Below are 27,564 nucleotides of genomic sequence, written 5' to 3'. Positions count from 1 at the left end.
TTTGGACCTGACTTGATTAAGGAGTCTGAACAGAAAGTGAAGTTGATTCGCGATAGGCTCAAGGTAGCCCAGTCCAGACAGAAGAGTTATGCAGATTCTAAACGCAAGGAGACAGTTTACGAAGTTGGAGATAGAGCTTATCTTCGAGTATCTCCACTTCGGGGAACAAAGAGTTTTGGAGTTAAAGGGAAGTTAGCACCATGATTTGTAGGACCATATCAAATTTTGGAGCGTATGGGAGAAGTGGCCTACAAGTTGAAATTGCCCGAAGGATTGTCAGGAATTCATGATGTGTTCCACGTTTCTCAGTTAAAGAAGTGTCACGCGGAGATGGCTGACATACCATTGAGAGACACAGTGCCTTTGGAAACTATTCAGTTGGATAACGATTTGACCTACGAGGAGAAACCAGTTAAGATCCTCGAGTTTGCCAGCCGAGTTACTCGCCACAAAGTTATCAAGTTTTGCAAGGTTCAGTGGAGCCACCACACGGAGGATGAAGCCACCTGGGAACGAGAGCAAGATTTGCTCAAAGACCACCCTCACCTATTTTCTAGCCAACCCGAATCTCGAGGGCGAGATTCATCTTAAGGGGGGTAGGTTTGTAACATCCCAAATTTTCAATTTGGAATGTTATACATTAGATCATCATGCATATCATATTTTATTCGCTTTGGGTTTTGATCCTAGAAAATTCTAAGCAACTCAAGGACCCACGGAGAGAGTTGGGGATTTCGTTATTTTCATATTTGAGTTTTTCTCAAATTTTGAGAATAGGATCATTTGATTTTATTTATTTTATCATCAATTATTTCTATTACAAAAATATGAGAGAGGGAATAAAATGACTTTCCCAAAATATAGAAATATTGAGGATTTAATAAAAAATCAAATAGTTTTATTTTGGAGTTTTTTTTGTTGTTTTTATTTGAATTAGGAAAAATGCGCGTTTTTAAAAATTGCATTTAGGGCCCATATAAATGTTCACTTTGTCGGGCTTGATTTTAGAAGCCCGGGAAAATTTATTTCGGGATTTTTGGAGTCCGTTTAGTATATCTTTTAATTTTTCTTCTGAGCAAAAAAAACGCAACCGACTATGGGCTGTACTCGGCTAGGACTCCGCCTGGCCGGGGCCTTTATAAGCCGGGGCAAGCCAGCCCGAAGGCCCAGCCGCCCCGAAACCCTAGTCGCGCCCTAACCCTAGCCGCCAGCCGCCGCCGCCGCCGATTCGCCGGGGCCGCGCGTCGCCCGAGGTTCGCCGCACCTCGAAATCCGTACCGTTTAAAAAAAAATTCCATTCGTAATTTTTCTTTTTCGTCGGATTTTTCCGCGGTTATTTTCTGATCGCGATTTCTGATCCGATTTTCATTTTAGTTTAACTTTTCGCTCGTTTATCGGAATCAGGCGATTCAAGCGCCTGAAGTTTCGTCTCGAAACCCTCTATCCGAATAATCAACTTAAACAAGTTTTTGCTACTGTAAAATTTGACTTAGGTTCAGATTACTAGAACGAAGTTGTTTTCTTTCGCCGTTTGACTTTCTTTGCTTCGTTCGATTTGATTCTTTTTGCCAACCGGAGTTCTTAAGTTGAACCTTCTTGTTAGATCTCTTATTTGAGTTTTACCTGTGCATTAGATGAGTACTTATTGAGTTTCACGGATCATCAGCAAGGCAAGTAACACTTTGATCATACCTTTTCTACAACCCAATTTTTTTGCATTAGATCAATCTTCACACATTGCATGATTAGGATCTAATTAAACTGTGGGATGGGAAGTAGATAAGGTAGTACCTATTACCTGTTTATTATCAAACCTTTGGGAGTTACTTCTACGTTTGCTTATTATGCCATGCTATGCTAGTAGACGTGGATTGGGTGAGTGAAATCCATGACAAATGTGAGATTGATAATTAATGGTTTATCTAAGGTGGCAACTTAAACACACATCTGGGTGGATTGAGGCACCTGGGTATTCCAGGACCTGCCTGTTTTCTTTTGGACCGCCACCCAGGCTCAAAGGGATCATGAGATTTTTCAAACTAGAAACTTCTGTGTGCAGCCACAAGCCATTATGGGCTCTGGCATAGTTGATTAAGTCGTGCGAACTCTTACAGGGTAGACTAGCAGATGTAGGGGAAAGTAGGTGTACCGGTCTATCCATCGTAAGGTGCTAGCGCTTCTGAAAGACTGTGTCTCGGTCATCCGTTTCTCAAACACCATGTAGTGCGAGAAATCCAACGGAGGCGATCGAGTCTTGTGGGGAAAAGTGCGCAAACCTCTGCAGAGTGTACCAAACTAATCATGATTAGCCGTGTTCCCGGTTATGGCCATCTTGAGTATCTAGTATCTAGATTATCATGTGAATCTCAACATGTTACTCTAAAATTAATTTTGTTGGGTTAATGATGATGCTTAATTGGGATTGAGAATGCTGTCAACCATTCTCAATGTTTAACAACCACCATGATAGTAATTAAATTTATTCCTTTGAAGTAGGGAAAAATTGGCTTTTTGCAAAACTGTAACCATAGAGCTTTCCACCAGCCAAATATGCATATAGTATAGTTGTTTCATTCCATTACTCTCTATGTGTTACCTTGCCAGCATATTCCATGTGCTGACCTGTTTTCGGGCTGCAACGTTAATGTTGCAGACTTTTCAGACGACGATTAAGGAGTTTTTAGGTCGTGGTTCTATACTCAGTGATGCCGTTGGAGTTGATGGACTCACTTATTTTCCAAGCCTTTCGCTATTATCGTAATTAGATGGCCTTAAGCCATATTTATTGTAATAAGTTCTCTTTTGAGACACTCGATGTAATAAGTGTGTGATGGCTACTCTATTATAAATCCTCCGAGTACTATGTGGTGTCAGCATTACTGATCCAGGGATGACACCGGAGCACAGAGATCAGACTGTTTGAGGTCTGGTTGCTACATCTATGATGATATCGGGTTTTGTCACAATTATTGTCATAGAAGTGTCATAAGTATGACAGAAAAAATTTCGTTCGGACCAAAATGTCATGGATGTGTCTTTTTTGTAGTGAACCTCATCTAAGATGGTGTCTAGATTGGATCTGGTGGTTCTGGACTATGCGGTGGCTGGATGAATATTTCATAGACTCCCCTGGGGTTCTGGGATTTTTGGGGTATTTATAGAGCAAACAGGCGGTCCGGGGGGCACCCGAGGTGGGCACAACCCACCAGGGCGCGCCAGGGTGGGTCGTCCCCTCCTCGGGACTCCCCCTAGGTGCAACCAGGGCCCATTGCCTTCCTTCTGGCCCATAAAAAATCATCATGGAGTTTCGTGGCATTTGGACTCCGTTTGATATAGATTTTCTGCGATGTAAAAAACATGGAATAAACAACTGGCACTTGGCACTATGTCAATAGGTTAGTACCAAAAATGATATAAAATGATTATAAAACATCCAAGATTGATAATAAAATAGCATGGAACAATCAAAAATTATGGAGACGTCGGAGACGTATCAGCATCCCCCAGCGTAACTCCTACTCATCCTCGAGTAGGTAAGTGATAAAAACAAATTTTTTGATGTGGAGTGTTGTTCATCATGTCATATCATATTATTTTCTTTATAGCATGGACATTTGGACTTTTATGTGATTCAAAGCAATAGTCTAGTTTTGACATAATAATTTAGATACTCAACCATATCAACAAGCAACCATGTCTTTCAACATATCAATGCTAAATCAAGTTATCCCTAGCCCATCATGCTCAAACATTGATCCATTCATGAGACACACTCGAATATTAACTACACCCAATACTTAAGCACGATTGTATTGCCTCCTAGTTGGTGGTTTTTATGAGAGAAGATGGAGACTCAAATTCAAAATAAAAATTGCATAAAGTAAAAAGAAAGGCCCTTCGTAGAGGGAAGTAGGGATTTGTAGAGGTGCCCGAGCTCAAAGCGAAAAATTTGAGATTAAAACATTTTGGGAGGTTTATCCATCCCACCAACAAAAACGACTTAGAGTTCCCAATACTTTCCATGCATAGATATATCATAGGCGGTTCCAAACAGAAAATAAAGTTTATTGCTTTTTCCACCATAACTTTCACTTTCCATGGCTAACCGTATCCACGGGTGCCCTCCATACCAACACTTTTCAAGGAATTTATTATTTCAGAAGATAAAGTAAATTCATTTGTTTTTGCATTTTGGGACTGGGCATCCCTAATACCTTTGCCTTATTCTCATGTAATGACAAGTGAATAAACACTCATCTTGAGAATAACACATCTAGCATGGAAAATATTAGCCACCCCTCACCGCTCCGCGAGCGAAACAAACACACAAAAGAGAAGTTTATTTTGAAAATTAGAGATGGCACATTCAAATTTGCTTAGAACAGCAAAAGAATACCGCATATTGGTAGATATAGTGGACTCATGTGGCAAAACTTGTTTAAAGGTTTTTGGATGCACAAGCTGAGATCATACTTAGTGCAAAATGAAGGCTAGCAAAAGATTGAGAGGCGACCAACCAAGAAACGAATAATATCATAAGCAAGCATTAAGCATAATTAACACGAATAATGCACCACGAGTAGGATAAAATTTTCATTGCATGATTATTGACTTTCGTGCATGCATAGGGAATCACAAACATTAACACCAATATTCTTACTAAAGCATAATTACTAATCAAGATGACTCACATATCACATCATCATATCTCAAAACTATTACTAAGAATCAAGTTTATTTTGTCCAATGATCTTCATGACACATGTTTTCCTTTCTTTATCCTTCTTGGATATCTATCACTTTGGGACTAATTTTCATGTGTTGCTTTTCATAAGCTCAAACAAATATAAGTGAAGATCATGAGCATAACAAATTTTCTTTCTCTCAAAATAATTTAAGTGAAGCAAGAGAGAATTTCTTCAAACTTTTACAAACTCTCAAATAAATCTAAGTGAAGCAAGAGAGTATTTCTTCAAAAATAACAAAGAACACCATGCTCAAAAATATATAAGTGAAGCACAAGAGAAAGTCCTAGCTCATAAAAGATTTAAGTGAAGCAGAGAGAGCAATTCTAACAAGTCATGATATAATTTTAGCTCTCTCAAATAGGTGTGTCTAGCAAGGATTGATGACTTAAAACACAAAACAAAACAAGAAGAGACACATATCATACAAGACGCTCCAAGAAAAACACATATCATGTGACGAATAAAAATATAGTCTTGAGTAAAATACCGATAGTTGTTGGAAGAAAGCGGGGATGCCACTCGGGGGCATCGCCAAGCTTAGTTGGTTGTTCATTCTTGGATAATAGCTTGGGATACCGGGGCATCCCTAGGCTTAGGCTCTTACATCCTTCATTCATCCATCGTAAGATAACCCAAAACTTGAAAACTTCAATCACACAAAAGTCAACAAAAACCTTCGTGAGATCCGTTAGTAGAAGAATAATAAACCAGTACTATATGTGTTGCATCAAACCAATTCATATTTTGTTTTTGTATTATAGCTACTATATTCCAACTTTTCTATGGCAAAACCTCATCAAAGAAAACCATAGAGCCATCAAAATAAGCACACAACACAGAGAAAACAGAATCTGTCAAAACAGAATAGTATGTAGTAATCTGACTAGTTCGAATACTTATGTAACTCCAAAAATTATGAAAAATTAGGAAGGCCTTACTAATTTGTATATTTATCTACTGAAATTGGAATTGGTATTGTATATCTCTCTGGTTAAAAATGATAATTGTTTTCTTGAGCGCAAAAGCAAGATCAAACAACTGTTGCCCAAGAAGATCCTAAAGGATTTACTTGGCACAAACACTAATTAAAACATAAAAAACACAATCATAACAGTAGCATAATTGTGTTAACACTCAAGAACAGGAAAGCAAAAATAAATTTATTCATTGGGTTGCCTCCCAACAAGCGCTATAGTTTTACGCCCTTAGATAGGCATAAAGCAAGGATCTAAGTTTTGTCATCTTTGGTTCGAGATCCATCAGATGACCTCATGATTGATTCATAAGGTGGACTAATTCTTGTTCTAGGAAAGTGTTCCATACCCTTCCTCAAAGGAATTTGGAACTTAATATTGCCTTCTTTCATATCAATCACGGCACCGATAGTGCGTAAAAAGGTCTACCAAGACGGATTTGTAAGTAAAAACGGTCTACCAAGACACATTTTTTCCTTTATTTATCCTTCTTCAATATAAAGAACAATAAAATCTATGGGCACATAATTCCTATTTGGAAGAATAAGAACATCATTAATTCTTCCCAATGGCTTTTTAATAGCAGAATCCGCGAAGTGCAAATTCAAAGAACATTCTTCAAGATTGGTAAGACCAATCACATCACATAAAGATTTCAGAATTGTAGAAACACTAGCACCCAAGTCACACAAAGCAAAGCACTCATAGTTTTTAATCTTTACTTTGATAGTAGGTTCCCACTCATCATGCAATTTTCTAGGAATTGATACTTCTAATTCCAATTTTTCTTTCAAAGCTTTCATCATAGCATCAACAATATGTTTAGTAAAAGCTTTGTTTTGTTCATAAGCATGGTGTGAATTTATCATGGATTGCAACAAATAAATACAATCAATCAAAGAGAAACTATCAATGCAATCTCGGGCCCCACAAGCAGACGAACAAGCTGATGAGACCTTAGTTGTGTTAACGATAGATGCTTCATCCCTAGCTGTATGGCACCATAGTGCGCAAGGCAGTCCCCTGACATCTTCATTACATCTTTGACTTCAAGTCGGAGCTGAGCTGAAGCAAGCCTTTCCGCTTTAAGTTGAGACTGAAGAAGTCAAACTGATTGAGGCAGCGACTACACAGAGGTTGTCTCACACCTGCTGGTGAGTAGCTTCAACTCACTGTCTTCATCAAGACAGGACCTTAGGGTCATCTCACTGTCCTCAAGATGGTTTGGCTCACTATCTTTCCTAAAGTTCTGCCTGGCATAAGAGATACGACTCTGAAAGAGAAACAAGGAGGCACGTAACAGGTTTCACAATTATATAAGCAAATAAATGGATCCATTCTGCATAAGGAACATGTTTTTCCAACTACAATTTAAAATTGGTAGTTGTTGCAAACATCCAATCAGATGTAAACAGCAGTGGAGGAAATGATGCCTATCCAAATCTATACTAGAACAAAGTTTGAAGGCTTGAGAAGGATGAACTTACATTACATGTTAACACAGGCAGGACAAAGCCCTTCTCCATGTTGATGGAAAGATAATTCAATAAATTCCCCAAAGAAAATTATTTATAAGCGTTGCCATTATTCTACATTTTTCAAAGAGTAAATATAGATCCAATAATATTGGAAGAAATAGAGGATAATGAAGCTCAGGTGCAGACTGATGATACATAACCAAATAGCAATTAATTAAGTACAAAGTTACAAGGCAAAAGGTACGGACAAGAGGAATGCAGACATCAACGTGTGAAGTGGCATTGGCTTTATTCAACATTTTGGTAAGAGTAAATGTAAATATGATAAGATACAGAGTAATGCTAGACAATCAACTATCTCGCGATGCATGTACAGTAATACCACCATCGTCCGTTATTAGTTGTCGCTCAAATGGATGTATCTAACACTATTAAGTTATAAATACATCCAATTAATCAACAATTAATTTGAAACAGAGGGAGTACATGACAGTAGGTACTTACATGAGCATTCCAAAACTTCATAACCATTGTGTTAATTCTAAATTTATCTAAGAGTAAATAGAGATCTTATAATTTGAAGCAAAGGAAGGATAAAGAGGCGAACATTTACAGTGATGCTACATAATCAAACAACAATGAGTGTAAGTATGCTGACAAAGGGCAAGGCGTACTGACAAGAGCAATGCAGAGCCCAGTATTGTCGTGAGATCCTATGATCCTTTGATCAAGGAGATTCATCTAAAATTAGTTTTCATACAAGAGACAAGGTAAGGCACATGCAGAAATTTAGGAGTTCAAATGTTGAGTTGATATCATAGACAGTACCTGACGCTGGGCTGTCAGCAGTTCTAATAGGGGTTTGGCCACTAGAGTAGGGGTAAAGTCTGTTACAGTTGGGCATGGGTTTTCTGTGGCTGCTGATCTATCTAATTTAACAGGTATCACTACCTTTTCCAAATACCTAGTTTGTACTCCTTGAGGATTTGCAATCACCCTCCTCCTTTTGGACATCTATTACGAAAGAACAACATTTGACTGGAAAAACATAGTATGACGACACATGGAATAGGTACAGAAAATGGATAGGTATGGCATATACTCATATATGATGCTTAAACTTAGCAGATGGTGTAACAAACTAGAAGTAATGCAACAAGTCAGATGAAAAATATGTGCGACCAATACAACCTTGCCAAGTTAGAGCATGCACCTTGATGGGTGAATAAGATAGGCAATCCTCCACCTTGCCAAGTTTGTTAGCCAGTGGATTGTTCCGCAATATTCCTCTCGTGTGCCCATTCTCATATTCATTTTGATAATGTCCAATGCCTGACATGCATGAAAACATAAAAACAAGTGAGATTATCTTTGTAATGCAGAAGTGATTCTAATCCAATATTTCCTCCCTGTAAACCCCTTTGTGCTATCTCTGCAATTCTTCTAAGAGGTGCCATGCATGCTGTAATTTGGTGTGTGCATTAATATAATGTGGCCTACTACTCAAAATATGAGAGCTCCAGAAGTGATGATACTTCGCAGATAACAGCTTCAACATATAGTAAAGAAGAACAAGTCAACCTGACCTCACAGATTCAAAATATACTAAGGGAGAATAACTCGACCTAACCAGTCGACCGCAAGAGAAGAGGATCATCTTAAAGAAGAGCAGAAGAGCAAGCAGATTGAAGATAATACAAGTTTTTCTATACAATGTCGGTTGGCCACCCATGATGAACCAGAGCGCACAGAGAAATAATATTCCTTCCGGTCTCTCGATATGTGGCTCACATGCATTTCGAAACTAAAGTAGGAACATTTAGCTGACCAATTAAACATCTCTCAGTTTTACTAATATCAGCATAATATCATATTTGAATTTGTACAACTAAGCTTGTTTAGCTTGATGGGTGGAGTAGTGCTATTACGACACGAACCACGTAGGCTGATCATGGTCATCATAAAATGGGGAAACCATAAGCATGATGAGTATAGTGTTGACCGTGGCAGTGGGATGGCAGATCTGAAGCTGCAAACCGCGCAAAGGGTAGTTAGCAACCGATATTTGCTTTGAAATAACAACTAAGATTTGGTATGAACCAGAAAGTATAGTCAACAAGTGACAAAGAAATGCAATCCAAAAGAGTGGGCACATCACTAGCTAAAGTTTTGACCTCTCCAAACACACTTTTATAAATTTTCTCAACAAGATTTTCACCCTCCGATATATTCGGACGCCTTCTACCTAAAGTTGACTCTTATCCACTCCCTTTTTCATCATTCTTAACTTTACTAAACTAGGAATCAATAGAAGAAACACCAATCATTTTAAGGTCTTCATCATCATTGCAAGAATAATCACTAGAAAAAGTTTTTTTCTAAAAGTTCTCTTTTAGCTCTAAGAATAGAGTTCTTTTCTTACTTTCATCCATAGAAACATAAAGAGCTTTAATTGACTCATCTACTTTAGGCACAAAAATTCATCTTAAGAATTTCCACATCATGAGCAATTCTATCAACACTTCTAGACAAATCATCAATCTTATTCAATTTTTCTTCTATGGAAGTGTTGAAAACTTTTTGTGTGTTGATAAATTCTTTAATATTATTCTCAAGATCAGTGGTGTTCCTATTATTATTATTATTATTATTATAAGATTGATTTACATAGGAATTACCATAATTATTAGAGGAATTACTAGGAAAAGGCCTAGGATTAAAATTACCTCTATAAGCATTGTTATTGAAATTATTTTGAGGGATAAAATTCACATCAATGGCATCACTATTTTGCTCAATCAAAGTAGACAAAGGCATATCATTAAAATCAATAGGAGCACTTTTACTAGTAACCAATTTCATAAGAGCATCAACTTTATCACTCATAGAAGAAATTTCTTCAACCGAATTTACTTTTTTACTAGTAGGAGCCCTTTCGGTATGCCAATGTGAATAATTTTCCATGATATATCAAGAAATTTGGTGGCTTCACCCAAAGTAATTTCCATAAAAGTACCACCCACGGCGGAATCGACAAGATTATGAGAAACAAAATTCAACCCCGCCTAAAAAATTTGTATGATCATCCAAAGATTTAACCCATGAGTTGGGCAATTCCTTAGCATCATTTTCATGATTTCCCAAGATTGTGCAACATGATCCTGTTCAAGATACTTGAAATTCAGGATCTGTGTTCTAAGGGAAATAACTTTTGTGGGTGGAAAATACTTAGTGATAAAAGAATCTTTGCACTTATTCCAAGAATCGATACTATTGCGAGGCAAAGAAGAGAACCAAATTTTTGCAGAATCACGCAAAGAGAACGGAAATAATTTGATCTTGACCACATAATTGTCCACATCTTTTTTCTTTTGCATATCGCATAATTCCATGAAGGTATTGATATGGGATGCGGCATCCTCATTATGAGTACCGGAAAATTGGTCTTTCATAACAAGATTCAGCAAAGCAGTATTAATATCACAAGTCTCCGCACTAGTGGCGGGAGGAGCGAGCGGAGTGCCAATAAAATCATTGTTGTTGGTATTTTAGAAATCACATAACTTGGTGTTCTCTTGAGTCATGATGGCCACACAACAAGATTGCACTCAAAAACAGATCCGGTAAGAAAATGATGAACGGAAAAAGAGAGGTGAATAAAACGACAAATTTTTGTGAAGTGGGGGATAGGAAAACGAGAGGCAAATGGCAAATGAAGTAAATTGCAAGGAGATGAGATTTCTGATTAGGAACCTGGTTATGTTGAAGATCCTCCCCGGCAACGGCGCCAAAATTGGTGCGTTGTCGGGAAACTATCTTGACTTCATCCTCCCCAACAACGGCGCCAGAAATTCCTTTTGATGTTGCTTGAAGCTACATCGGTTTTTCCCCAAAGAGGAAGGAATGATGCAGCACAACAGCGGTAGGTATTTTCCTCATATACATAAAATCTATGGGCACATAATTCCTATTTGCAAGAATAAGAACATCATTAATTCTTACCATAGGCTTTTTAGTAGTAGAATCCGCCAAGTGCAAATTCAAGGAACATTCTTCAAGATTCGTAAGACCAAGCACATCACATAAACATTTAGGAATTGTAGAAACACTGGCACCCAAGTCACACAAAGCAAAACACTCATAATTTTTAATATTTACTTTGATAGTAGGTTCCCACTCATCATGCAATTTTCTAGGAATTGATACTTCTAATTCCAATTTTTCTTCCAAAGCTTTCATCATAGCATCAACAATATGTTTAGTAAAAGCTTTGTTTTGTTCATAAGCATGGGGTGAATTTATCATGGATTGCAAAAAAGAAATAAAATCAATCAAAGAGCAACTATGATAATTAAAGTGTTTGTAATCCAAAAGAGTGGGCACATCACTAGCTAAAGTTTAGACCTATCCAAACCCACTTGATTTTCTCAACATGATTTTACCCTCCGAAATATTGGGATGCCTTCTACCTAAAGTTGACGCTTCACCACTCCCTTTTTCATCATTCTTAACTTTACTAAACAAGGAATTAATTGAAGAAACACCAATCATTTTAAGATCTTCATCATCTTTGCAAGAATAATCACTAGAAAAAGCTTTTTTTTCTAAAAAATCTCTTTTAGCTCTAAGCATAGAGTTCTTTTCTTACTTCCATCCATAGAAACATAAATAACTTTAATTGATTCATCTACTTTACCCAAAAAATTCAACTTAAGATTTTCCACATCATGAGCAATTCTATCAACACTTCTAGACAAATCACCAATCTTATTCAATTTTTCTTCTATGGAAGTGTTGAAAACTTCTTGTGTGTTGATAAATCTTTAATATTATTCTCAAGATCAGAGGTGTTCCTATTAATATTATAAGACTGATTTCCATGTGAATTACCATAATTATTAGAGGAATTACTAGGAAAATGCCTAGGATTAAAATTACCTCTATAAGCATTGTTATGGAAACTATTTTGAGAGACAAAAATTCACCTCAATGGAATCACTATTTTGCTCAATCAAAGTAGACAAAGGCAAATCATTAAAATCAATAGGAGCACTTTTACTAGCAACCAATTTCATAAGAGCATCAACTTTATCACTCAAAGAAGAAATTTCTTCAACCGAATTTAGTTTTTTACAAGTAGGAGCCCTTTCGGTATGCCAATGCGAATAATTTGCCATGATATTATCAAGAAATTTGGTGGCTTCACCCAAAGTAATTTCTGTAAAAGTACCGCCTGTGGCGGAATCTCTAAGATTACGAGAAACAACATTCAACCCCACATAAATTTTTTGTATGATCATCCAAAGATTTAACCCATGAGTTGGGCAATTCCTTAGCATCATTTTTATCATTTCCCAAGATTGTGCAACATTCTCATGTTCAAGTTTCTTGAAATTCATTATAAGGGTTCTAAGGGAAATAATTTTTGCGGGCGGAAAATACTTAGTGATAAAAGCATCTTTGCACTTATTCCAAGAGTCGATATTATTGCGAGGCAAAGAAGAGAACCAAATTTTTGCAGAATCACGCAAAGAGAATGGAAATAATTTCATCTTGACCACATCATTGTCCACATATTTTTTCTTTTTCATATTGCATAATTCCACGAAGGTATTGAGATGGTATGTGACATCCTCATTAGGAGTACCAGAAAATTGGTCTTTCATAACAAGATTCAGGAAAGCAGTATTAATATCATAAATCTACGCACTAGTGGCGGGAGGAGCAAGCAGAGTGCCAATAAAATCATTATTGTTTGTATTTGAGAAATCACATAACTTGGTGTAAATAATGGCAAATAATGTAAATTGCGAGGAGATGAGATTTCTGATTAGGAACCTAGTTATGTTGAAGATCCTCCCTGGCAATGGTGCTAGAATTAGTGCATCATCGGGAAACTATCTTGACTTGATCCTCCCCGGCAACGGCGCCAGAAATTTCTTTTGATGTCGCTTGAAGCTACGTCGGTTTTTCCCTAGAGAGGAAGGAATGATGCAGCACAACGACGGTAGGTATTTCCCTCATATATGAAACAAGGTTATCAAACAAGTAGGAGAACCAAGGGACACAACATAAAACAGCCCCTGCACACAAATAACAGCCACTCGCAACCCAACTTGTTAAAGGGGTTGTCAATCCCTTTCGGGTAACGATGCCAAAAATTGGCACAGAGATGGGAGAAAATTGTGATAGATTGAAATAATAGATCACAAATAAAATAAAGTGCATCAAAGTAGTTTTGTACGTTTTGGTTTAATAGATCTGTATAAAAATGCAAAGGAAAAGTAGATCACAAGCAAATATATGAGAAAGAAGACCGGGGGCCGTAGGTTTCACTAGTGGCTTCTCTCGAGAAAAATAGTAAACGGTGGGTAAATAAATTACTGTTGGGCAATTTATAGAACCTCAAATAATTATGACGATATCGAGGCAATGATCATTACATAGGCATCACATCCAAGATTAGTAGACCGACTCCTACCTGCATCTACTACTATTACTCCACACATCGACTGCTATCCAGCATGCATCCAGTGTATTAAGTTCATGGAAAAACGGAGTAATGAAATAAGAAAGATGACATGATCTAGACACACTACAAAAAAAAGACACATCCATGACATTTTGGGCTAAACAATTTTTTTCTGTCATGCTTATGACACTTCTATGAAGATAATTGTGACAAAACCGTAAATCATCATAGATGTGGTGGGCTCCTAGTTCTATGAAAAAAATCATGACAGAAAATGGGCTTTTCATCCTGGGCGGGCCGGAGATGCAGCTGCATGATATTCTTTGGGCCGTCCATGACAGAAGAAGTGAGGGCGAGGAAAATATCAGGGAGTTCCCGGTTATGGTGGGTGGTCGGGGCCGAGTGATGCATGTTTCTCTCATACGTATGTGCGGGTGTGTGAGGCGTTACGCTCTAACTAAACTCGAGCGAGGCATTGGCCTCTAACTGAACCCGAGCGATTGCACTACAGGCTACGCGTTACTGAATCCGAGCGATTGCACTGCAGGCTACGCGTTACTGAACCCGAGCGATCGATCTCGTGGTAGATCTACTCTTGTACTACCCATATCATCAATATTAATCAAGCAGGACGTAGGGTTTTACCTCCATCGAGAGGGCCCGAACCTGGGTAAAACTTCGTGTCTCTTGTCTCCTGTTACGATCCGGCCTAGACGCACAGTTCGGGACCCCCTACCCGAGATCCACCGGTTTTGACACCGACATTGGTGCTTTCATTGAGAGTTCCACTGTGTGTTCGGCAAAGGGTTGATGGCTCGCCTACAGATCAACTGCGACTTCGGCATCTTCGTCACCAGCTCGACTGGTCACCTTGGTTTGACCAAGGACTGCGCCCTACCTCCGATCGTCATATTCGGATGAGGGCCTTTATAAACAACAACTCCGATATCTATCAAGATCATGGAGGAATCATCCAGGGAGCCCGGGGGCTCAACGTCAACATTGCCCTCGGGCGATCGTGCTGTTTTTCTGGAGCACCAAACTTGTGTCCGCTGCCACGGCCTCCTCAAGTGTCTTTTTAACGATCGCTTTGGTGGAATTTTGCGGAATTGAGTCTACAACAACCCTGGAAAATTTTGTTGAGTTCCGATGGAGGAATCTCTGGCAATCCACGATATACCGGAGCCCTGTCAAATCTAGATGGGAATCTGGATGAGTTTAGGGCGTGGTGTCCAGCTTCTAGCTCGACCGTCCTTTGGAAAATCCAACCGTTGATCGGCTGCGGAATTCCTATATCTACCACCTCTCAAAATTTCAATTTGATCCGACCGTGCAAACTCCGGGAACCTTCCAATTAGTGCATCACGTTTTGGATCTGTTTTCTGCGCGAAAACGAATCCGACCCGAGTTCGTCTTTTTTATGAACGAGATTTCGGACATCCCTTTTGAAGGAAGTTTTGTATGGGTATTGTGTTTTGTTTCCAAACACATCCCAATAACTTTAAGATCTTTTGAACATGATCTTCAACATAATGTTGGTGTCAAACCAGTCCGACAATATTGCTCCACGGCTGCCGACCTGCACTAGACACGTCGTCACTTTGTTGAGCCGAGCTCAACTTCTTCGGATCATCATCTCGGCGAGCCGAACAAGAGTCTGGCATCGCGAAGGATAAATCATCACCAACATCGCCGCCCCACGGATTACACGGAGCGGGCATACCGGCATCGCCGCACGGTCACTTCATCAAGCCGGCATCGACCACGTCACGACCTGCATCGGCAGGGCCGCACTATTGCTTCTTCAAGCTGGTGTCCATCATGCCGACCTACTTCGACTCATCAGTTGACATCGAGGCTTCGACATCTCGGCTGCACCGGGGGCTTCGCCATCTCTTCATCAACCTACTCCGGACACTTCGGCGTCACTAGCCGACCAGCTCCGTCACGTTAGCTGGACCGAGGGCTTTGCCTCGGCGAGCCAACCTTTGCCAGCACTGCCATGCCGTCGTTTTATCGCCCATCAGGCAATGGGTGTGCAGATCGAGTCCCAATTTTGGGAATCACATCCCTTCGGATTGCTACAACAAATAAACCAGGTGCTATTAATCCCAATATTTTTTGCTTGTTTGGGTTCATTTTTCCCAAGGAATTACTACTCTGGTTTGTCCATCATATGTACACAGGTCTATCAAATGGTGGTCGCATTAACGATAATCATATGGTGGTTCGGTCAGTTTCGTACATAGTCCGGCGAACGCCGCATTCGGAGCTCGGACCGACCTGTGATTCAGGCTTTGCCATGCCTTTACCGGATCACGCCGACGCCCTGCATCAACATTGTCTTCGTCACCATGCCATATTTCTTTTATTACTCACTTTGCATAAATTATTTATTATGCAACGATTTTTTTTAATTATCATTGTTACTATTATCTCTGGTTTGCACTATTTTTGTGCACAGGAAAATGATTCGGGGACTTCGGCGTCACTCTGCCGGTCTGCATTGACCGTGCTATGTCACCACTTCGGCGTGTCGAGCTCTCCGCTCCACCACCTCAGGACCGGCTTGGGGGATGGTACCTTGTCCCGCATCAAGCTCAGACCGCGTCATCAATACCGAACACATTAACCAGCTAAGTCGCTTTCATGCTCAAAGCTTTAATTTCGAACTTGTGTTCGGTTCGACCAAGCATTATACTTTTTTGGAAAAAAATTGCTTGTAAAAAATTTCCTTGTCCAAACTTTGTTTGTGACGCATAAATTCAAATACCCAATTCATTTGGGGGCTTCCTTCATGAAGCTTTTCCTCTTGCAAATGATTATACTTATACGGCTTCATTCCTTGTTCGTGTATTATGCCACAATATGCACCATATTGACTTAAGCGATTTGCAAGCTGGGTTGCCTCGCTCTTGTGTTTACCCCTACGTTCCTGATTGTTCGGCTAGGGAGTAAAGGGAGCACCTCTGCGATTGTCACGATCGGGTCATCCGAGCCGGACCTCAGACTGGGTGAAGCCGAAAGCTAGCTCTCTTATAGTTTTCAATGATGGTCGGCACACAACGGAACTCATGAGTACAAAAAATCTATTGCACAAGTCTCATAATAACAATGAGCACCGAAGAAAGGTATCGGTGGGGGTACTATTTTCTTCGAAGATGCTTCTTACACTTCGAAGTAATATAGCATAAGTTCCCTAAGCACGCTTTGTCTGTTACAGCCTTATGGCCTGATTGCCTGGTTATTGGAAACAACGTCGATATTCTCGACAGATGGAGTACGTAACACTTTTCCGTCCTTGACCGAAGAGGGAGAAGCCGACGGTCGGTTAAGACGCGTTTAAAGTTTGGTTGAACATAGATATGATATAAATACTTCGGTACTTGCAATCATTCTTTTACCGAAGTAACTTGGGGGCTCTTAAATTTATATGAGCCGTTTTATGGCTCGTGGTAGATCTACTCTTGTACTACCCATATCTTCAGTATTAATCAAGCAGGACGTAGGGTTTTACCTCCATCGAGAGGGCCCGAACCTGGGTAAAACTTCATGTCCCTTGTCTCATGTTACCATCCGGCCTAGACGCACAGTTCGAGACCCCCTACCCGAGATCCGCCGGTTTTGACACCGACAACAGCCCTCTCGTAGGATGACGAGGGAGGATCCTCGGTGGAGTATTGTGTTGGTGAATAGTGGACTCGTGTGCGAAAACTATTTTACTAGTGGAGTCTCGTAGGATACCTTAGCCAAGAGTCAAAGCTGGCTTGCTGCAATAACTCCACCACCTTCTTGAGAATGAGCATGTATAGTAGGTTCTGATGTAAGACTTGCTGAGTACCTTTGTACTCATGTTTGCTTAATTACTGTTTTCAGACGACAACACCGCCCCATCCGATGGGTTCTACGTAGACCTTGATGTCGACGAGTGACTAGCCACCCAGGTGGTGGTCCAAGCCTTGGAAGGGCCCTCTATAGATAAATAGGCTTCTTCAAGCCTTTTTTCCTATCTAGTGTCTGTACTCAGACTAAGTTACTTCCGCATGGGCTTGTATGATTGTATGACTTGAGTGTCGGGTCGTGTGACCCCTACCTGTATGAATATGTTATGTATGGCTCCTTGGAGCCTTTTTAAATAAAGTACTTGAGTTGTAGAGTTTTGTTGTGATGCCATGTTGTATGTACTCATATCGGGCATATTGTGTGTATGATTGAAATGCTTGGTATGAGTGGGATCCGACAATCTAGTTGTTTATCCTTGGCAGCCTCTCATATGGGGAAATGTAGTCTAGTGCTTCCTGAGTGATAGTAGTCCGCTACAGCCCGGTTCGCCGGAGTCCTGCTAGCCTAGCACTACTGCTCTGGACACTTGACTGGCCGGCATGTGTTTCACTTCATTCCTGTGTCTGTCCCTTCGGGGAAATGTCACGCGGTGACATCCGGAGTCCTGCCTAGCCTGCTACAGCCCGGGTTACCGGAGTCCTGTTAGCCCAGTGCTACAGCCCGGATTCACACGTTGATGACCGACATGCTCGATGTGATTCATGTATGCCTATCTCCATGGGTTGGTGCCGCTTTGGGTTCACGACTAGCCATGTCGGCCCGGGGTCTCTGTCATATGGATGCTAGCGACACTATCATATACGTGAGCCAAAAGGCGCAAACGGTCCCGGGCCATGGTAAGGCGACACCTGTGGGGATACCGTGCGTGTGGCCGCAATGTGATATGAGGTGTTACCGGCTAGATTGATGTGACTTGGAATCGGGGTCCTCACAGCGTTGGCATCAGAGCCGGACTGCCTGTAGGTTCGTTGAGCCAAATTGATCGATGTCGAGTCTAGAAATGCTTTAGTTATATGTAAGGGAATTGATTGTGGGAGGGAACATAAGGCTCTTTTACTCCTTTACCTTATGCCCTCTGATCTGAGTCATTCTCTTCTCATTCAACGTGGGTGAAGGACTAGGCTCTCTTCTTCTATTAGGCTCACGTGTTACTAATCCGTAGTAGCTTATGAGGTTGCTGTTACAAGCCTCAGTACAATTTCTACTACTTTTAGTATGTTGCCAGTTGAATCAGAACCTTGATATGATGTTGTTGAGTGGTATTGCAAACTGTTGTGGATGTCTCAAATCTTTTTCTGAGCATTTATAGTTGTTGTGCTGTCCAATTTTCCCTAGAAATTCTAATGTCTTTGCATTGTGGTTGTGCTTTCAGAGGGCCACTCGTGCTCAAAACCAAGTGGTTCGCCCGACCCGGTGCGTCAATGTGCCCGGTCATACTGCTATGTAATTCCGGGTAATGATCGAGACGGGTTACCATTGGTATCCCGAATACACTGTCGAAGAGCAATTCTGAAACTTTAATCAAAGCCAATATTTCTGCACTGTCAGGATATTTCCTTCTTATCCTGGATCTACCGAGCCCCTCCACTGTTCCTATGGACTCGGGGTTAATGTTGAGATGGTTGTGCAGGATGCTGCCTATTCCATGATGACCATCATGCGAGTCCGGACTGGCCTGCTGCGGAACACCGACTTCTGTTATATGCCAGCTTCACTCCTGGGAGCGCAAGGGTATCTCCAGGCTATCTATGCTGACTCCACTCAGGAGGACTCACTAATTCGTACCACTGCCGAGATGCCCGAGGATAAGGACCGAGAGAATCGGGCCTTGAGACTGGAGCTTTTCGACACCCGTGCTGATCATTGGGCCACTTTGACTCGGTTTGCACCGGCTGTGCAAGCTGGATGTATGGATACGAGGGATCTGTATCCTGTGAGATCTGCTCTGCCAGACATGTTGGATTGGCGTGATGTGGGACGCATCACCCCACCCCGTGGTCCCCGCAGGCCACCGTTTGTTGGTCCAAGACCTCACCCTAGCCCCTTTGGTCCACAGGCTCCTCAGGACCGTCTGTTCCCGGATGATCACGTTGAACTTCCAGGCTATGGAGGTGACTTCTATGAGGACTACTACTGAGCTGTCTGAGTTAGTAGTAGTATCACTAGTATTGTAATAGTTGTATCTCCACTGTCCTGCGTGACTTGCGGAATATGGCTTAGTGTGTAATCAATTCCGGAGGTGTAGACAAATAATGTATAGGAGCTTGGAATGCCTCCGATGAGATGTAACGTCTTTCATCGTAGTTGTACTTTAGCTTGGGCTTGTACTAAACTATGTATAGTGTGTATGACCGTAGGTATATATATGGCAGTTCTATATTACCATGTCATACAGATGAACATCTCTGCATTCCGTGTTATCCATTACATTCTGCACTTCCTTGCTAAGTTGTGCCATCCTTATCTAAACCGTTGTCTTGTTTTCTCCTAGGATGGTCAACACCCGCAGCAACCCTGCTGCCCCGGAGTAGGGGGGAGCTAGTGCAGTTAGGTGTGAAAATCTGCCTGACCCGCCTTCTCTGGCCGAAGTGATGCTAGAGGCGGAAAGAAACAAGTGTGAGACTAACCGCTTGCTGGAGCGGATTGAGCAGAACACTGCACGCCATCAGCGAAATGACTTGGTTTCAATCAATGACTTCATCAAGTTGTACCCACCAAAGTTTAACCATTCCGTCGAGCCCCTCGACGTGGATGACTGGCTTTGCAGCATCACCCACAAGCTACGTTCTGCCAACGTAGCAAAAGCTGATAAGGTTACTTATGCTGCCTATCACCTCGAAGACCCTACTAGCCTTTGGTGGGAAAATTTTGAAGCTATGCGCCCGGTCGGCCAAATGACTACTTGGGCTGAATTTAGTGAGGCTTTCCGTGAGCATCACATCCCGGAAGGTCTCATAGATCGCAAGAGGGAAGAGTTCTCCAATTTCACCCAAGGAAGACTGACTGTGGATGCATATAGTCGTGAATTTGGGAATCTGGCATGATATGCTCCGGAAGAGGTATCCACCGACGCTAAGAAGCAGGCAAGGTTCCGCAAGGGACTTAGCCCTGATCTTCGCCGCGATCTTCGTCTGCACGAGTGAACCTCCTTTCAGAAGTTGGTTAATAAAGCCATCAGTGCTGAGACAGGCCAGTCTGACTATGACGCTTCATGCAAGCACTCTCGTGACTTTGGCTCTTCATCCGGCTCTGGATCTCAGAAGCGCTGGGTGTGGATTCCAAGCACGGCACTTCCACCCAGGTTCATTCTGAGGCCATTCTTTGAGGCGCCTCGTCCCAACCAGCAGTTTGCACCGTCCAAGCCCTATGGTGGCCCCGCTGCTAATGCTGCTCCACGCCCCAATGTTGTGACATGTTTCAAGTGTGGAGAGCCGGGTCACTATAGTCGAGAGTGTCTCCAGAACAACAACCCCAATCAGTCTGGAAAGTCCGTTGGTCGTGGTACGCCAGCGGGAAAGACATTCTACGCCAAGCCGGTCACCACTGCACGTGGCCATGTCAACTATGTCTCAGCCGAGGAGGCTCATGAGGATCCTAACGTCTTCCTTGGTACGCTCCTTGTTAATTGCCATCTGGCATCTGTTCTTTTCGATACTAGAGCATCTCATTTATTCATATCCGAGAACTATGCCCGATTGCATAACGCGACATTCTATGACATGCCCACTTCCATGGTAATTCAAACTCCGGGTTCCAAATGGCAAACTTCTAGAGTAAGCCATGGGAACAAAATTATTGTTGATAGACTTGTCTTCCTTGCATCCTTAATAGCTCTCAAGTCCTCGGACATTAACATCATCTTGGGTATGGACTGGATGTCAGCTCATTACGCTAAGATTGATTGTGCCACTAGAACTGTTCAACTTACTCACCCATCGGGCAAGACAGTCAATATCTTAACTCGAGTGGCCAAACGCCAGCTTTACTCCCTAAATACCAACCCCCTTCCAGACCTTGAAGATATTCCGGTAGTCCGGGACTTTCTGGATGTCTTTCCAGAAGAACTGCCAGGTGTTCCACCTGACAGGGATGTCGAGTTTGTGATAGACCTTGTTCCAGGAACCATTCCAATTTCTAAAAGACCCTATAAGATGGCACCCTTAGAACTAGCCGAGCGTAAGAACCAACTCGATGAGTCCTTGAAAAAGGGTTTCATCCGTCCTAGTTCCTCTCCTTGGGCTTGCCCCGTCCTCTTCGTCAAGAAGAAGGATGGAACGGATTGGATGGTTGTAGATTACCGACCTGTCAACTTGGTCACTATCAACAACAAGTATCCGCTTCCCAGGACCAACGATCTGTATGACCAGCTCGCTGGATCCTCAGTCTTTTCCAAGATGGATTTGAGGTTGGGCTACCATCAAATCAAAATCAGAAATGGGGACATTCCCAAGACGGCCTTTGTTACTCGCTATGGCCAATACGAGTACACTGTTATGTCCTTCGGTTTAACCAATGCCCCAGCCACCTTCTCTCGGTTAATGAACTCGGTCTTCATGGAGTATTTGGATAAATTCGTCGTAGTATACCTTGATGACATACTCATCTACTCCAAGAATGAAGAGGAACATGCCGAACATCTAAGGCTGGTATTGACGAAACTTCGAGAGCATCACTTTTATGCCAAATTCTCCAAGTGTGAATTTTGGTTGCCAGAAGTGACCTATTTAGGCCATGTAATCTCTGGTAAGGGTATTGCTGTCAACCCCGAGTGAGTTCAAGCCGTCCTTGATTGCACTCCACCTGAGACGGTCAAGCAAGTTTGGAGCTTCCTTGGCTTAGCGAGCTACTGCCGCCGCTTCGTCAAGAATTTCTCCAAGGTTGCTAAACCTCTAACTGAACTCCTCAAGAAAGATAAAAAGATCGAGTGGATCCCACAGTGCGAGTTCAGCTTTCAGGAACTGAAAAGACGCCTGACATCTGCTCCCCTACTGGTACCACCAGATTTCTCCAAGGACTTTATTATCTATTGCGACGCCTCGCGACAAGGACTAGGTTGCATAATCATGCAAGATCGTCAAGTAATTGCCTATGCTTCACGGCAATTACGCCCACATGAGGAAAATTATCCCACACATGATCTAGAGCTTGTAGCTGTAGTCCATGCACTTAAAACTTGGCGACATTACCTTCTTGGTAATCGTTGCGACATCTTCACTGATCACCAAAGTTTGAAATAAATCTTCACCCAACCAGATTTGAATATCAGGCAAAGACGTTGGGTCCAGTTGATCTCGGATTACGACTTAGGAATAACTTACACCCCGGGCAAAGCCAATGTCACGGCTGATGCACCAAGTCATAAGTCCTATTGTAACACCTGATGTTACAACAAAGTCAACCACTTCTTCATGAGGAATTTCGTAAGCTTAATCTTCACATTGTTCCTCGAGGATTTCTATCCACCCTGGTGGCGAAGCTTAACCTTACGGATCAAATCATAGCTGCCCAGAAGCGTGATAAGGGCATCTTCCGGATTAAGGAAAACATTGCTAGCGGAGTTGCTAAATGTTTTTCCATGGATGAGCGAGGTGTTGTCTTCTTCGAGAACCGCTTGGTGGTTCCCAAGAAACAACATCTACGCCAGTTGATTCCTAAGGAAGCTCATGAATCCCCTCTCACCATTCATCCCAGTAGTACCAAAATGTATCAAGACCTACACCACAGGTTTTGGTGGACTAGGATGAAGAGAGAAATCGCTCAATACATTGCTAATTGCGATGTTTGTCGTCGTGTTGAAGCAGAGCATCAACGGCCTGCTAGCACCCTTCAACCTTTGGCTATTCCTTAGTGGAAATGGGACAAAATCAGTATGGATTTCATTACTGGGTTTCCCAGGACCAAGAGGGGGAATAATTCCATCTTCGTCGTGATCGACCGTCTTTCCAAAGTAGCCCATTTCCTACCTGTTCGTGAGAGTATCACCGCTAGCCAGCTAGCTGATTTATACATCTCCCGAATAGTGTCCTTCATGGTGTCCCATTGGAAATTAACTCAGACCGTGGGAGTCTCTTTACCTCTCGATTTTGGGAAAGTTTCCAAAATGCTATGGGAACTCGTCTCTCTTTTAGCACCGCTTTCCATCCTCAATCAAGTGGTCAAGTAGAGCGAGTCAATCAAATTCTGGAAGATATGCTCCGAGCTTCTGTCATCTCATTCGGAATGGGTTGGGAGAAATGTCTTCCATTCGCGGAGTTTGCTTATAATAATAGTTATCAAGCTAGCTTGGGCAAAGCTCCTTTCGAAGTTCTCTATGGATGAAAATGTCGAACGCCTCTTAACTGGTCAGAAACTGGGAAAGACAACTCTTTGGCCCGGATATGATCCAGGAAGCAGAAGAGCAGGTTCGCGTTATTCATGAGAAATTGAAAACAGCCCAATCTCGTCAAAAGAGCCAATATGATCGTAAACATAAGCTCATGACTTATGGAGTCGGCGAGAAGGCTTACCTTCGGGTTACTCCGTTAAAGGGAACCCATCGTTTCGGTATCAAAGGCAAATTGGCTCCTCGTTACAATGGACCTTTTCACATTCTTGCCAAACGAGGAGAAGTTGCCTACCAATTGGAACTACCTTCGCATCTTTCCAGAGTTCACGATGTCTTCCACGTTTCTCAACTCAGGCGATGCTTCGCGGATCCTGTCCGTGGGGTGGACCACGAAATGCTTGATCTACAAGATAACCTCTCATATCGGGAATACCCCGTTCGTATCCTTGATCAAGCCGAGCATACCACTCGATGCCATAATATCAAGTTTCTCAAGGTTCAATGGTCACACCATTCCGATAAAGAAGCCACTTGGGAAAGGGAAGATCGTCTTCGACTCGAGTACCCCACCTTCTTCCCGGAGGATCTTAAATCTCGGGACGAGATTCTTTTGAGAGGGGGTGAGTTGTCACATCCCTGCTTCTAGTCATGCATTAGGATTGGATGAACATGTGCATCATGTTTAAATTTCTTTTAAACTTGAAATGGGGCCTAATCAACCCCAACACTCCCCCTGAAAATGCTAATTTCCAACAATTGGAATTTCAATGGACCCAAAATGCCCTTCATAAAAGCCCACCATTTTTGGTCTTGACTAAAACCTCTGCCAAAAATGGTCTTGCAATTTATGGAGCCATTCTGGATTTTTGAACAAGCCATATGTATTTGAATTTGGGCATTTTAAATGCTATAAATATTTTAAAGTGCTCAAATAATCTTGGAAGCATTTTTAGGCAGTTGAGAATATTCCCAAATGTGCCTCTGAATATTTCCAGAGTTTTTGGAAATGAAATAGTATTTATTCTATTTAAATACACATAGCAGGAAATAAATTTAATCAAAACAGAAAAGAGAGACAGAGTTAGAGCTTACCTGGAAGCCCCCCAGCCGGCCCACCTAGCTGGCCCGGCCCAGCAGCCGCTCCACGCAGCTGCTCCGCCTAGCCAGTGAGGTGAGTAGGTGCTCGACGGCGAGCACAGGAGCTCGCCGCGCCACCTCTCTGCCTGCCTGCCGTCGCCCGTGCCAGCGTGATGCCTCGACACGCCTCCACGTCACGCACCAAACCCCCTAGACACGCCCATTCCCCCCTGCCTCTCTCCCTCGCTCCCCTATGCCATGGCCGACGCAGCCGCCGTCGTCCTGCCGCCATAACTGTGCCCACCATCGTCAACGTGCCACTCCATCGTGTCCTGAAGCTTCGCCACTCCCAACTCGACCGTTCCACCGAGCCACGCCCCGCCGGAGGCCCCCGAGCGTCTTCACCGAGCTCGTCTTCAACCTCGGTCGCCGGAGATCCCCCTCGCCGCTCCGCTCGCTCTGGTGCTTCCGCGAGCATGCCGAGGCCACCCCTGCACTCCCTGTTAGCTTCTCTTCCTTCTCCCCCTAGCCACGTCACCCTAGCTGCCCCTAACCCCGTTGGCCATCATGGCCGAGAGCTTGGCTCCACCGGCCATGGCGCCGCCGTGGCCACCGTCACCTATTGCCGCAGCTAAGCGTGTCACCATGCTCAGTGCACCCCTAGGAGGCCGTAGCACCCCTCTGCGCCCCCTGCCGTGCCTCCTAGCGACGGGTCCGAGCTCACCCGAGCTCCGACCACCGCCAAACTCGTCGTCGGCGTCGTTTTCGGCCACCCTAGCTCCACCCACCGCCACCAAACGCCGCGGCTTGCCCCCAGCTACTCGTAGGACCAAACCGCAGTCGATTTGGTCGACTGTGGGCAAAAACTGAGCCCCTCCGCCGCGTATATCTTCGCCGGCGTCAAGCCGTCGGCGAGTTGACCATGTGTTGACCGTGGACTGACATGTGGGCCCAGGTTGACTTCCCCCCTGAGCCTATGACAGGTGGGGCCAGCCTGTTAATTAGTTTAGGATTAGTGTTAACTAATTTTAGTTAGTTTAGGTCAATGACATGTGGGCCCAGGCCCCACTGACAGTTAATTAGTACTAACTTAATCCTGTTAGTTAGCTGAGTCACTGACAGACAGGGCCCACCAGTCAGGTTTGACTGGCCCTGGCGCCTTTGACTCACTGACGTCATAGTGACGCAGTGCTGACGCAATTATTCATTTTCTGGATTTATTTTTATATAGGAAATTCCAGAAAATAGCCAAAACTTCTAAAAATCATAGAAAATCAACCATAGCTCCGAATCGAACAAATTATATATGAAAAATGATCAGAAAAATTCAATCTATCCATTGGTAATGGTTTCATGCATGACAAAACAAGTTAACCTTGCTGTTTAAGCAAAATAAGATAATGCACTAATATGGCTATGTTAAGTGAACTAACATTTGAATCTTTGATTCAAATTAGTTCATTCCTTTATGTTTTAGCTTGCATTAGGCCAAGACACATTCACTTTGCCATGTCATAGCATGCATCATATTGTTGCATATTGGCATGTGTTGATTATGTTTGGTGTGTCTTTCGTGGTAGGTTCTGCCTCCGAGGATAACCCCAGATATCCGTCTGAAGGGCAGTACCCTACTACCACTACATCAGGCAAGCAACCCATTGATCATTCCGATACAAACCCATGTTCTCGCTTCTGCTCTTGTTTACTGCATTAAGACAACGCGATTCAAACTGCTGTGTGTTGCGGTAGTTGAACCCACTTCCTTTGCATGACCTGTCATTGCCACAGTAACTAGATGAAACCCACTAGCATGTGTAGGAGTTGATCGAGCCATATTTGTGTTCCCTACCTTGCTATGCCTGCTATGCTTAGAGTTGTGTCAGGTCTGGTTCGTCTGGGTGATGGAATAGAGTGAAATGATTATGTCGGTAATGTGAGGGATGTGTTGAACATGTTTTGGTAAAGGTATCAATGAGAGGCCATGTAGGAGTACATGGTGGGTTGTTTCATTGAGGCCGTCCGTAAGAACTGAGATCTGTATGCGTGATTTAAGATTCATCTACTACCACACATTGGGCAATGAAATATGACCCCGCTCGACTTACTGACCCCTCTCGTCCTCTGTCCAGGAGTTGCAACTAGTTTCTGGTGTTTGTAGGTTATGTGTTGGCGGCCGTGCGTAGCGCTGACCCTAGGGGTGGGATATGATGCGGTAGATACACCGTGGCACGGTGTACCGAGTCGCCCGTTTGGTGTCTCGGGAACCCTGCACACATCGTATGGGGCCGTTGAGGACACCCCGGCCGGATTTCCTTGCGGATGGAACCTGAATAGGCAATAAACCTGGACTAGAGACTTGTGCGGTTAGTCAGGTCGTGGTCTACACCCACGTCGGTTTTCGCTTGAAGTCTGCCGAGCACATGTCGTGTGCAGACGCTAAGTGGTGTTAACATGTGTGACGAAGTACGCCCCTGCAGGGTATAAAACTATTCGAATAGCCACATCAGCAGTAAAGGACTACTTGGTTGCCTATACAGTTCATAGACAAGTTAATGGATACTTCTAAAACACTCAAGATAAGTGTGAGTACTGAGGATGGCCCTCTCGTAGGATGACGAGGGAGGATCCCCGGTGGAGTATTGTGTTG

Source organism: Triticum urartu, chromosome 1A (assembly GCF_056163025.1).
Source record: "Triticum urartu cultivar PI428250 chromosome 1A, HENAU_Tu73, whole genome shotgun sequence".
In the NCBI taxonomy this organism is placed as follows: Eukaryota; Viridiplantae; Streptophyta; class Magnoliopsida; order Poales; family Poaceae; genus Triticum; species Triticum urartu.
The sequence above is the reverse complement of the archived record's forward strand: the minus strand, read 5'-3'. Positions refer to the sequence as shown.